This window comes from Setaria italica, chromosome I (genome assembly GCF_000263155.2).
Source record: "Setaria italica strain Yugu1 chromosome I, Setaria_italica_v2.0, whole genome shotgun sequence".
Taxonomy (NCBI): domain Eukaryota; kingdom Viridiplantae; phylum Streptophyta; class Magnoliopsida; order Poales; family Poaceae; genus Setaria; species Setaria italica.
The window spans coordinates 4,429,576-4,443,159 of NC_028450.1; positions in this window are offsets into that span (position 1 = coordinate 4,429,576).

Sequence of the window (13,584 nt, forward strand, 5' to 3'; positions counted from 1 at the left end):
TCTAATAGAAATCAACTTTACTCTTAATGGTTTCCTTAATGCGTGAGGGAGCACATTACAAGTCCGGGCACGTCCTTGGGTCGCACAAAGATCGGCAGACGCTCCACGGCAGCCCAGCCCAGCATAGCGGACGCACTGCGACAACTTGGAACCATCCAGACCCCATCGACATCGGTTTCGTTAAACAGTTGTTCACCGACGACTGTTCGTTCGGGCACGAGGTTGACTTTCCGACTCGATCACGAATCAAGCTAAGTCTTACATTCAATTAAATATTTTATAGCTTCTGTATATCCACATACGTCTCGGCTCCTCCATGTCTCCGTGACTTTCGCCGACCGCCTCAGCTCCTCTATATTTCTGTAACTTTCGCCGACCACCTTGGTCGCGCCCCGACTATTTATACGGCTTGGTCCGTCCACTACATGGGTGGTCGGGGGCTACACCCCACGGGTGCCCAGCTCATGCTGGTACTTTTCCGCACAGTTCCGACTGCTTTGCGGCTTGTCCGTCCCTTTTAACGGTTGCTAAAGTACTCGGGTAGCACACGTCTTGACCAGTGAAACCTTGACTCATCCTGCTCGTCTCCTCAGCACTATAGCCTGAGATAAACCGTCCTCTCAGTGAGTAGTGGTCGGTAGGGCTAGGTGCTTAAACATAACAGGCTAATTACTCGGAAAAATTACACGACCTTGTGCAAGAATTTATTTCTACGGCAAATTAAACTTGAGAGAATTCACTATTTGACACTGGGAAAATGACCCGTTCTTTTCTTAGTCCTGAAATTTTGTCCCTTTCTTATTTGACACTTACTTAAACTTTCATCCATAATATGACATCGCAGTCCTTTCCGTTAGCTAACCCACGCAGACTCGCTGGCGCATGCAGCTGCCATTTTTTTCTCATTTTGCTGGCTGGGCGCATGCATGCGACTGGCTGCCGTTTTTTTTATGACTCATTTTTCCTGGCTGGGCGCATGCATGCGACTGGCTGCTTTTTTTTTTCTGATTTTTCCTGGCTGGGCGCATGCATACTGGCTGCCTGGCTGCCGTTTTTTTTTTTCCCTCATCCTCATTTTTTCTAGCTGCAGACAGCATGATTTCTAACACATTGTATACAACATTTTTTTTCAACATTTATACAGCATGATAATGACACATGATACAATAAGTTCACAGACCGGCACCAGATTAACTTCAAACATAAAGTGGTTCACATATACATGCAAATTCACATAGGAGTTCAAATTCATATGCAAGTTCACACATTAAGGTTCACAGATAAAAAAAGTTTACAGATATATGCAAGTTCACACACAAAGCGGAGTCCAAATCTACAGATACATGAGGATCACAGGCTGAGCCTTCTTTTGCTCCTTGTGCTCATTACAGGGTTAGCATGATCCACCCTTTTGCTTCTTGTACCCATTGCAGGGCTGTCAAGTGGCAGCATAGGAATGGTGGTTTTCTTTCTAGTAGACTCCTTTTTTCTTTTGCTCTTTGCCTCGACTGGAGCAGCGGTAGGTGTAGGTTCATTTGAATCTGATATTGACCTGCGTATGCTAGAACTAGATTTGAACAAGAGATAACAAAATAATAGTAGCAACAAAATAGCAATAGCAGTATGACCAATTTTTTTAGATCTATGTATTATCTTTTTGATGCTCTAGAACTAGATTTGCCCTTATTTGCCTTTTTCTTGGATGTAATCTCTCGCTTTTTGATGCTCCAATACTAAAATGAGTTGGTTATCCTTACTCTTCGTACTTGTCTCCAAATTTTGGCTAACATGGTAAAAGTAAAGTGTTTCAAAACTTGCAGGTTGTTATGGAAAAAAGTGACAAAATCATGAGCTAACCTTGGTGGAAAAGATATAGAAGTAGCTGGTGCTTCAATATCCAAATGCATAATAGATGACTCCGCTGTTTTGGTTTTCTTTGTTTTCTTCTTAGGTGGTCCTCTACATGATAAAGAAGGAAGTAGTTAGAATCTATATTTTGCCAAAAGGAAAATGCAATGAACAATAAAGTAGTTAACATGTATAGTACCTCAGCCATCATAGCAGCAATGTCCTCTGGATTACCTTTCTTGCAGTTGTGCCAATGATGCCCATAGCCTGTACAAATAGGGCACTGGTGCTGGCCTTTTTTCCTCTTATTCTCACTACAGCATTTGTACCTCTCAGTTTTTGGCCTACCAACAGTTACTTTCAATAGAGGTGGATGCATGAAAAATTCATGTGTTGATTTAGGCCACTAGCGTTTGTCAGTCATAGCAGGGATTAAATGCTGATATGATGCTCTAAACTTATCAATAGAGTAATACATGTCTACATACTTCTCTAGAGGAGCATTGTGAAGTGATGTGATAAATGCTACTGCATGTTTGCAAGGAATGCTAGAAGCTTGGCACTGTCTACATGAACATGTCTTATCTTGCAAGTTGACAACAAACCTAAAGCCAATACTCCCCAATGCTGTAACTTTAGCAACTACTTCTGAGCATTCAAGCACCTCCAAGTTTAATTATCTACTCATTTCATTCAGCTTCTTAATTATGTGGGGCAGAATCAAGCCATCTAACTTCATTGCTATTTTTATCCTTTGGTTCCACTTGATCATAAGCATTTGCCTTAATTTGTCCATTAAGTCATCCAAGTTCAAGGAATTGTGGTGCTTAATCCAATTGTTGAAGCACTTAGCCAAGTTGTTGGCTTCATAATCAACCTTGGAAATGGTTGAGAACTAACTCCTTGTCCATGGCCTAGTGTGCCGCTTCCTAAGGTAATAAGTAGCACTTGGCTTTGCTGCCTCCATTGCAGCTCAATGTTTCTCAAACAAATATGGATTCCATGAGTATGCTGCCGTCCAAAGGTGGTTATCAAAAACCTTGCCATGAAATTTTTTCTTAAAATTGGACACCAAGTGAAACATACATTCCCTATGTTCTGCCTCTGGGAACACATCACCTACCCCTGACGGGGTACTTCCAACTAACCAAGCGGGTATTTCTCTACAATCTCTTCAAGTAAATCCTTATAGTTTGTCAAATCTAAATCAACAGTCATATCAAAATAGAAACATCTAAAATCCTTTCTAACTCTATTTTGTTGCCAAACAGTTTAATTTCTAGCAAATATGTTGAATTTGGATCCATCCTGAAAATGAAAAGAACAATCTAAGGAATCAACACTTCTACTTGCACATCACTTTTGCACTGCTTAGATGAATCGAAGGCATTAAGCACTCATCCTTCAAGGAGCTAGTCTGGCTTTGTGCCAGCATTATCAGACCCTCCATGGCCTCCCGAAGCCCGTCCGAGCGTGCTCCTTGCATTTTGAATAAAACAAACATGGTTTCAATTCAATATAGCATTCATTGTTCATCTATGAGTTATTAGGAACTTAGGATAGATATCCACACACTATCACTAGATTCTCCCTGGAAGATCAGCAAAACAACACCACTGATCCTTTACTTGGACAACACATCCTAATTCATCACTAGTTCCACTAAAAGTTGCACAAGGTGCTAGTTTGTTTTCACTATCACTGAACCTAACACTAGCAGTTTGTGCATGCTATTGAACTATTCTGCGTTGGTTATGAACGAGTTAAGGTCTAAACTGAGTTTACTCTTATAAATCAAAAGCAGCTGCATTTGTATCACACAGGAAAAATGATTGATTGAGGCGGTGGCAGCTAAACCTAATGATTGCTCTTTGTTGATTGCGCGCTCCCTGTCCGCAGCCTTCGTAAGCTCGGGGGGGGGGGGGGGGGGGGGGGGGGGGGCTCGCCACTGGCATCGCCGGCTCGTGTTGCCCGGGGGGACTCGCCGTCGCCTCCTGCGCGCCCCACCCGAGAGAGCTCACGACCGCCTTCGCGTGCCGGCCGACGGGCCTCGCGCCCGCAGCCTTCGCGCCCCGCCTAGGGTGGCTCACCGCCACCTCTGCAACCAGCCCGGGGGGGCTCGCCGCCGTCGACTGCGCCCGTCGCCCGAGGAGCTCACCGCTGCCTTCACGCCCCGCCCGAGGGAGCTGCTGGTCGGATCCACATCCTCCCCCACCGGGTCTCCTTCCATCTCGTCGTCGATGGCCGGCCGCCACCCTGAATCTCGCCGCCCACCGCCGGATTTCATCTAGGGTTCGAGCACGGGAGAGACGCATGGGAGAGAAGAGGAACGGGAGAGGCACGCACGAGAGAGAAGAGGAACGGGAGAGGCACGCATGGGAGAGAAGAGGAACGGGAGAGGCACCCACGGGGCGGAGGGTAATTTTGACCCCAAACAAATTATCTGACAGCGTGTCCTAGGGTCCCTAACGGTAGAAGCTAATGGAACAGACGGTAGTGTCATATTAGGGATGAAAGTTGAAGTGAGTGTCAAATAAGGAATGAAGAAAATTTCAGGACCAAGAAAGAAATGACTCATTTTCCTAGTGTCAAATAAGAAATTTTCTTATTAAACTTTCGAGTTGTTCAATTATTAAATGATCTACACTATGCTACATAATGTTTGCATTATCTTTTTACAGCTCACAAACTACTCGGCGTACCTCCTGCCGCTCGACCGACCTCTCTGGCTCGGGGTGGGAGGCGACTCGGTGTACTCCTAGGGCTCGTTTAGCTCCCAAGCTCGGGGACTGGGCGCCGCAAATGAATCGACATGCCTCTCATCGCCTGGCTGATCTTTTTGGCTTGGGGCGGGAGGCGACTCGGCGTGCCTCCTGTCGCCCGGCCGACCTCTCCGGCTCGAGGCGGGAGGCGACTCGGCGGACTCCTACGACTCGTCCGGCTCCCAGGCTCAAGGGCTAGGCGCCGCAGGCGACTCGGCGTGCCTCCCGTCGCCCGGCCGATCTCTCTAGCTAGGGGTGGGAGGCAACTCGGCGTACTCCTACGACTCGTCCGGGTCCTAGGCTCGAGAGCTGAGCGCCGCAGACGACTCGGCGTGCCTCCAGTCGCCCGGCTGACCTCTCTGGCTCGGGGCGGGAGGCGACTCGATGTACTTCCACGACTCCTCCAGCTCCCACACTCTCCGTGGCTGCGCCCCTTGTACTCGGGCACTAGGATTTGTTTTAGGGATCAGCTTTTTCTCTTTAACCATTGGACCAATTATCCTAATCACTTCAATGCTTGGAGGCTACTCCTACGGAGTGCATCTTGTGATGCTCTCCGTAACCTTCGCTTCAACCTGCTAGATGGCCGCATCCATCAACTCAGCACTCGACTTCACTCTGCGCGTTGGCTTTGCGTTTGCTTAGATTTTCTTCTTTTTTGAGCACTACGCAGCTTCTCCGTCACCATGATGCCATCGCAGCTTCAGCCAACTTATATTCAGGTTCATTGTGATGACCTCAAAGTTCATGTTCGCCTACACATCGCTTGGGGGCTTAAGGGATACGGGTACCCATGGGTCCCCACTGACCAGGTTACTAGCCAGACCTGACAAGTAGGTCCACCCAACCAGGGCGTGCGGACCGAGGACATGAAGTTACTTGTAGTGCACGTCAAGGCAACAAGACAGTCCAAATCTGCCCAGATATCATGAAATGTGTTTTTTAGTCCGACTTAGATTACCTTCCATGTAACAACCGAGTAGATTAGATTCAAACTGACTTGTAACTCTTGGTCGTCGGCCTATATATGGCGGCCAAGGGCACCCCCCTGAGGGGACCCAAGAATCCAATCTCATACTAGCAATACAATCCATGCATACAGGATGTAGGGTATTATTCTCCTGAGGCCCGAACCTGTCTAAAAACCCTCGTGTCCCCCATGTTCTCGCGATTACCTTTGAGTTTTTGGTTTCATAACCTCCCTCACCTACAAATCAACCACTTGGGTAACCCCTTGGTGGACTGCTGGCTTATAAATCTGACACGCACTGCCCCGACCTCGCTGCCCATGGATCCGCACACCGCACCTTGGGATGGTGGACGACGCGTACGAGGGAAGCGGGCGCCATCGGAGCAGAGGAGGGCGAACGGCCGATGATGGGGAGGCTCAAGGTTGGGGGCGAAGCGTGTGAGACCAGCCACAGCCACGGGAGTACATGGAAATGGGGATGGCCGGCGACAGGGAGGCGTGAGGGTGAGGGCGGCGCGTGCGAGGATGCCGGCGGAGAGAGAGAGGAGGGGGGAAGATGATCAGGAGGGACCGCAGCCTCGGGCATGCCAGCGCGCCACTTTGTCGGGCCGCCACCGCCACAGGCGCTAGCACTGCCCTGACGTTTCCCTGCCGCCTGGGCCTCCTCACTTTCCGTCGGTGCCGCTATTGCCAAGCCTCCCCAGCTTCTCCGGCTGCACACGCGGCCTCTAGTGGGCACCCATGCGTCCTTGCACAGGAGTGCTGCTGCGGACGCCCGCGCGCATCGGGGCCGCCGCCTGAGGCGCGCCAGGCAGACCATATCGCGGGCTCACATGCTCTACGCGCGCACCGTTCTTCCTAGTATATAATATGCTCCCTGCGTGTCACTGTATTGTCAAGAACACATACATAAAGCTACAGTATCCGAAGATAGATAAAATATCTGATAAAGTAGTGCATAGGAAGAACATTTGAATATGTTCTCGTCACACTATATGAGTTTAATTACCCCACGGCGCCTGACCCAATAGAGAACCGACCAGCTGCGAAAGCGCAAAGTGCAGTAGATCGAGACGCCATCGCCAATGCACGTCGCCTCCTGCCAGCAATGTCCTGGAGCGTGCAGGCTGATCGAGCACGCGTACATCAGTAGACCAATCCGTCAGTCATAGTCGAGCCTTCAACTTCATCCAGATTCCAGCATGAGTGCCACCTCTCCTCCCTCCCCGTGCCCCTCCAGATTTTGCCGCCCGGCGTCCGGTCGCCATAGGAGGCGGGGCCGATCGATATCCGATCCGGGCGCGCCGCCACAAACCGGATGGCTGGACAGGTGCCGATCGACCGAGTGATGTGTGCTCGCCACGCCTCCGTCGGTGGGACACCTGGGCGGATTTGGCCGCTCGACGACCCCGTGAACGCGACCGAATGCCGCCGCGCGCGCCCTCGGCTCCGTCCAGTACCCACGGTGACAAGTGTCCCGACAGGCGACAGCAACGGCACTTCGGCCTCCGGGTGCAAAGCTGAAGCTTTGCTCTGCCCACCTAGCCCAGCGTGCATGACATGCGCCCAGGTGCGTGCGCGAGATGAGCTAGGCGCCCAGGTGCGTGCGCCTCTACCGATATTTCACGTGGGCGGGGCGGTGCCGTGCACGGACGCCGTGTGGTGCTGGCGGCCGCTGGCCGGCTAACCATCGTGCCCCCGGCCCGCGTTGGTCGGAAGCCCAGAATGGATAAGGGTGCCTTTGGCAGGATTTTTTGAGCGGCTTCTCCACCAGTTTCTCTCAAAGCCCTGCCAAACGGACGGAAGCAAAACAGCTCCATCGATGAAGCCCCGCGAAATCCGCTAAGAGGAGCCGGAAGAGGGAGGAGGAGCCAAAAAACAGGCTCCCCGCGGCTCCTCCTCCTCCTCGTCGTTTCCCACCTTTGCCCTCGGGGGAGGGCCCGTAGGCAGGTAGCGGTGGCGGCAGCCGGCAGCCAAGCAGTCGATCGTGGTTGGAGACAAGCGGAGGCGGCCTACAGCGGGACCGAGGGTGAATATGGCTGGCGACTGGAGTGAGGGGTGGAGACGGTCGGCGACGGCCGACGGAGCGAGAAACGGGAGGCGCGGAGCGGCGCAGCGGTGACCACAGAGTCGGGGCGGCCAACGGGGACAACGGGAGGTGGGGGCGGGCCGGCGAAGGTGGCGGGAGGCGGGGGCTTGCCAGCGGTGGGCAAGGTGGGAGGCGATGGCGGCACGGCAGCGGGCGAGGTGGGGGGCCAACGCACGAAGAAGGGAACGGGGAGGGTCGAGAGGAGTGGATAAGGAACATGGGAAACGAAGAGAGAGAAAGAATAGGAAGGAAAAAAGAAAAGAAAAGGAAGAAAAAAAGAAAAATAAGGATATTATGGATATTTCACATTTCTATCTATTTTAAACAATCAGGAGAAGCCATTTTAGCAAACGTTTGTTTTAACCAGACAAGCCGGAGAAAAAAATGTTGGCACAGCCTACCAACCGGTGGTGCTCTCGCTGCTTGCGCTGACGTCGGGTGCAGGGCGGCGGTGCTTGGCGGGGACCAGTACTCGCGTAACAGGGAAGCTTCACGTGCCGCTTCCTTCTTTTGGCCGTTCCCGTGCGACTGTGCCAGCGCCTACCTCCGAATCCATTGGCAACTGTTCGGCCGTGCGGCGCGAATGGCGCCGCCGGGCGCACTAGCCAGCAGGCTCACTGTCCTAACGCACTTGCTGATTGGCCCTTGAGCATCTCAGGAGTTAACTTCATCGCTTTGATAGCAGGACCTTTCGGCTCCATGCTGTTAGTAGTGGTTTAAGCAGGTACAGTACTTGCTTTGTACGTACAGCCCAGATAAACAAACGGTTCTCGTTTGTACGGTCCGGATGAACTGACACAAACATGACGCGACAGGCAAACGATGTGGGCGATGGGATCCAGCGCCGAGCGAGTGGGGGTCCCCCGGCCAGTGGTGCGGCCACGCGTGTGCGGCTGCCGAGACGTTGCTGGCCCCAGCAGGCTGTCAAGTACAGCTAGAAAAAGAAAGTACTGCGTACTACTTACACTCCTATAAGTACGTCTAAGAGATTAGGCTCGTCCGTCGATTTTGAGAATTATGAAATCAATATAAATATGAAGTACGCCACCTATGTCAAAGAATACTATAGTTTGTTTCTAAATTAAATCTAAAACAATGAGAGCAACAGCTGAATTCGGTAGATTTATAGATTCTAACATCAGGAATCTATCTACCCGACTAGGAGCAACTCCAATATATTGATTTTCTCCGATCGCCTTTATTACCTTGGAGGGAATCCCCTTCGCAATTTAAAGGTACTGGGAGAGATGCTGCAGCAGATTGATTTATTTCTCCCCCAATCCATTTCCCCAGCCATGTGGGACCTCCCTGTCAATGAGCTAACCGATCTCTTCCTCTCCCGTCCTTTTTCCTCTACCGTGCTCGCGACGCCGTGCCGCCCGTCGCACAGGTGGCGGCACCCCTTCCCCACGCGCCCGTGGTAGGGGCGGCGGCGCCTGTACCCAACACGCCCGTGGTAGAGGCGCCGTGCCCACCCCCCACACGCCCGTGGGATGAACAAGGGGTGGCGGCCGACCCAGCAGGGCAGGGCGGCCGCCGCTCAGCTAGTCGGGGCAACGCCGGCAGGACGGGTAGCACGGCAGGCCGGCGTGGTGGGGGGCAACGGCGACGCGCTGGGCTGGTGGCGCTGCAGGACGGGATAGCAGCTGGCCGACAGCGCAGCGGCGCAACAGGCCCGCGTGGAGGGGCGGCGGCGGATGGCCACGGTGGCGCAGCAGACTGACATGGAGGGACGGCAGCATCGTACGGTCACGAGTTCTCCGCTAGAAGGAAATCATGCGGCATGGAGAGAAGGAAAGGGGAGAGGTTGAATTCCCCTTTCCGAAGGACGGAGAGGGGGATAAAGTAAAGTGGATTGAGAAAAAATAAAGGAAAATTGGATTGCAAAAAGATCAGTTGAAGTGATTTTTTACCTCTCAATCCCCTTTAACCAAATGTAAGAAAAATCAGGAACGTAAGGAAAGGGGATTAATTTTGTCAATCTATTGGAGTTACTCTAAATTATACTTAGTTCATGATATATGCATTTTGATAAGCTACAGGTGGTCTCAAATATTATATTTTGACCGCAAAACATTTTATATAACTCCTTTGCGTGGTGTCTGAAAATAGGCTAACTTTTCTAGCGACAGCATCAACGATCGTCACAAGGTTAGCAACGGCATCAACGATCGTCACAAGGTTAGTTGTTTGGGGAGTAGGGGTTGCTATGTGGAGAGGTCCATCATTGCCGGGCTTACAAGGAAGGGTTGCAGGAGCGAGCAAACCGCGATGGTAGCGGGATGGATGGTGACATGGCGTGGAGATCACAAGATCGTCGTTGGCAGCAAGCAGCATCAGAACGAGGGAGTTTGAAAATGAAGAGATTAGCGGTGAAAGTGGATGGTGGGATCAGATCCGCCATTTTTGTTGCTACGAGAGTCAGAGTAGCCGGACGAGGTAGTAGAGAAAAGATGCCCTCACGCACAAGAACCATGCCATACTTAAACTGAAAACCAGAGAAAAAGAAACTTAGGCAATTCTAAGGTTTCAGTATGGAACGGTCCAGATTCATTAGCTACAAAAATAAATAAAACATGCACATAATGGATCGGATAGTCAAGGGCAGATCTAGCAGCAGGTCTATGGGGGGCCTCAAGGCCCCATACTCCCTCCGTTCCGTAAAAACGGACGTCCTGGGCCAACAGACGGTTTCCGAAAAAACGGTTTCCGAAAAAACAGACGTCCTACTCGCGCCGCTGCGATTCTGGACTCCTTTGCCCTCGCGCACGCGAGTGAAATGCCGGTTCTGCTGCCGCATTCAACGCCCCGGACGCCCGCGCCGCATTCATCGCCCCACGTTCCCAAAAATCCCGACGCCCTCTCCCACATGCCAGCAGCAAAAATTTGAGGCGCGCAAGTATCGAACCTGCGACCTCACGCCCGAAACCTCCCTCCATTAGCCATCTGGTCGTTGTGTGTGTCTGGTTAGAGATGCACCCGCAGCTCTATTTATTAGGGGCAGGGATGGAAAAATACCCCCTAATTAATGACTCCTTGGTTACCGTAATCATGTCCTAAACGTCCGTTTTTTTGGAATGGAGGGAGTACTAAGGGTACGTTTGAGAGCACTCCACCTTCCAAAAACTAGCTCCACTCCACCAGCTCCACATATTCCTTGCTCCACTCCACCAACTATAGAAAATCATGGAGCAACTGTACGTGTTTGGCTGTTTGTAGCGCTCCAGCTCCAGAAACACAAGGATTTGGTGGAAAAGTTCTATTTTGCCCATGGTGGATAGCTGGTTCTGTTTTTAGCATCACGAAGGGTTTTTTATTTTGCCGTGCTACAGTAACAAGGCGCTACAGTAACATGATGCATGGATGATCGATGGATTCCTGACGTATTTGAAGCAATTCCTTCATTCCAGGGCATACAACACCTCTGCTCTGAGCTCCTGGAGATCAAGAAAGCCTCGGAGGAAGACTTGCGCGCTAATGTCTACCTCAGCTACCTCTCCTTTGCTAGGATATTCCACGAAGCTGGTGATCTGGACAAGCACGTCCACCGCCTGAAACGTCAGGCCATGGCACACAAGCGGCTCATCCAGCATCTGAGCAGCAGCAACTGCGGCTGGCGGCCTGGATGATGAGGATGGTGCCGGTTCCGGTACCAAGGTCGACGAGGAGCCAGGTATGGACATGGACATGGACGACGATGCAAACGACGACGGTGACCTGGAACTGGAGGTGCTTCTGTCAAAGCAGCAGGGGGAGCAGGCCTTGGAGCTCGTCCTACGGGAGAGGACGATGGTGCCGTAGCAGGGGAAGTCCAGGGTCGCCGAGTGCTTGGCTTCCGTGGCCGGCAACCCGAGGACGCCACGGCCGGAGCTCCTCAAGGCGCTCTCCAGCCTGTGCAAGCTCGGTGAAGCGGAGCGGGCCAACCACCTGCTCTTCAGATGGCACCGTGCGAGCGTCGTCCAGGGATCCCATGATTGCTACATCAAGGAGCTCGCGCGCATGGTGTTCTCCTCCATTGTCCAGGCGTCGAGAAGCTTCGTGGCACTGCACGGGCACCCATCCCCCACACCCCTCAGCTCCTCTGGTGGGCGAGGGAGGAGATGGAGGATTTCAGCGCCGCCTTCTCCGAGTACGTGAGGTCGTCGGCCATGTCCATTTCGCCGGAAAAGACCGCCGGTGGTGGCAGGGGAACGAAGGGGGCGGCTAGGTTTTGGTGCGGCGGAACAATAGGAACGGCGGCAGAAAGAAAAGGGTGAGGCAACGGGAGAAAGAATGATATGTTTTTTTATGAATCGGTAAGATGTAACCAGTGTCAATGGTGGGTAAACTCCACGAGAAGGTTTGAAAATGAGATTTTTGGAGCACCTCTTGAGGTACTCCGCAAAAAATGTAGATCTACCCCCGCTCCACGTTTTTCCTGATGCCGGAGTTGCTGGAGCCGGACGTGTTTGGTTGCGATTTTCTTAAAGTTAGTGGAGCGGAGTGATTTTTACTGGAGTGAAGTGCTCCCAAACAAACCCTAACCACAAACCATGGAGTACTCCCTCCCATGAAAGCTATATATCGCATATGTGATGATTTCTTCATTTGTTGCTTAGAACGTGCACGTGGGCCGTTGAGTAAACTACGATAGCCCAATAACCTTTTCAATGCAGCACGGGTCCACGACCATGCATGCATGTGAGGTGCGTCTAGATATCTGCATGCACAGATCTAGGAAGAAGTGAATCATTTGACATCAGAGTGATTGTTGCATGAATTTTTTTATCTCTTCTTCCTCTTCTTTTGATGCATGCGTTGCTATTGATGTTTGGTTGTGCAAGCATGTCAAAGCCCAACACGTCACTCTCTATTTTCTCCTTCTCCTGTTCTTTCCTTTTTATTGAAGGAAGTTTCTTCTATTTTTTTCCTTCCTTCCTTATGTTTATACTCTTTTTTTTCTTTCCATTCAATCATTTATTTATTTTGTCTTTACTTTTTCCTTGTCATGTCAATGTGATTTTTTTCCTTTCTATTTTGTTTTTCTTCCTTGTTTTTAGGTAAGGTTATTTTTTATCACATCCGTACAAGTTGCTTTAGATATGTTCCCTCTGTCCCGTAAAATTTATTTATAATGCACATGTCTGTTCTCTATTATAAAATTATTTATTCACATGTGTATATATTTTGTTCACGTTCATAGATTTATATGTTCGTGATGTTATAATATTTGTTCGATTTCTATTCTAAATTGTTCGACAGTCAAAATAATTTGTTCGCTTTATAAAACGAATTGTTCGAGCGTAAAAATGATGTTATAATATTTGTTTGAGATGTTGATTGTTTATTTTTTTATATAAACTTTGTAATAATAACTAGTTTGCATGTGGTTCTAGATTTTTAGATTGATTTGATTGTGATGCTAAATTGTTTGTTGGGTCATGTAGACTAAGTTGTTCGACATTGTGGATGTTCAGCTTCTATTTTTGTCCTATACAATTAAATGTTCGTGATGCTGAGTCTTTTTTTCGCATTATGCTATTTTTTATCCGTCATGTTTAACTTTTTATTCTTAGAAAAAATTCATTTGTTCGTGGTATTCAAGAATTTGTTTGCAGTACTCACAACAAATCAATTTATATTTCAAAATAGTTTTTTTAAAAAAATTATCAAAACATGGTTAAGTGGGGTCTTGTTTTGAAGATCTAGTCATAAGAAATACAGTGATGCAACCGGAATTCAATTTAGATGCTCGGTTTATGAGCTATGATTTTTTAAAATTTCAAAACTGAATGCATATGAGTGATGTCATCAACTTTGTGACAGATAGATGCACCGTACTCCCTCCTCTATTGTTGAGGATAAATATAGAAGATATTTGAGAATTTTATCGACTCTTGTGACAGATAGATGCACTGTACTCCCTCCTTCATTTT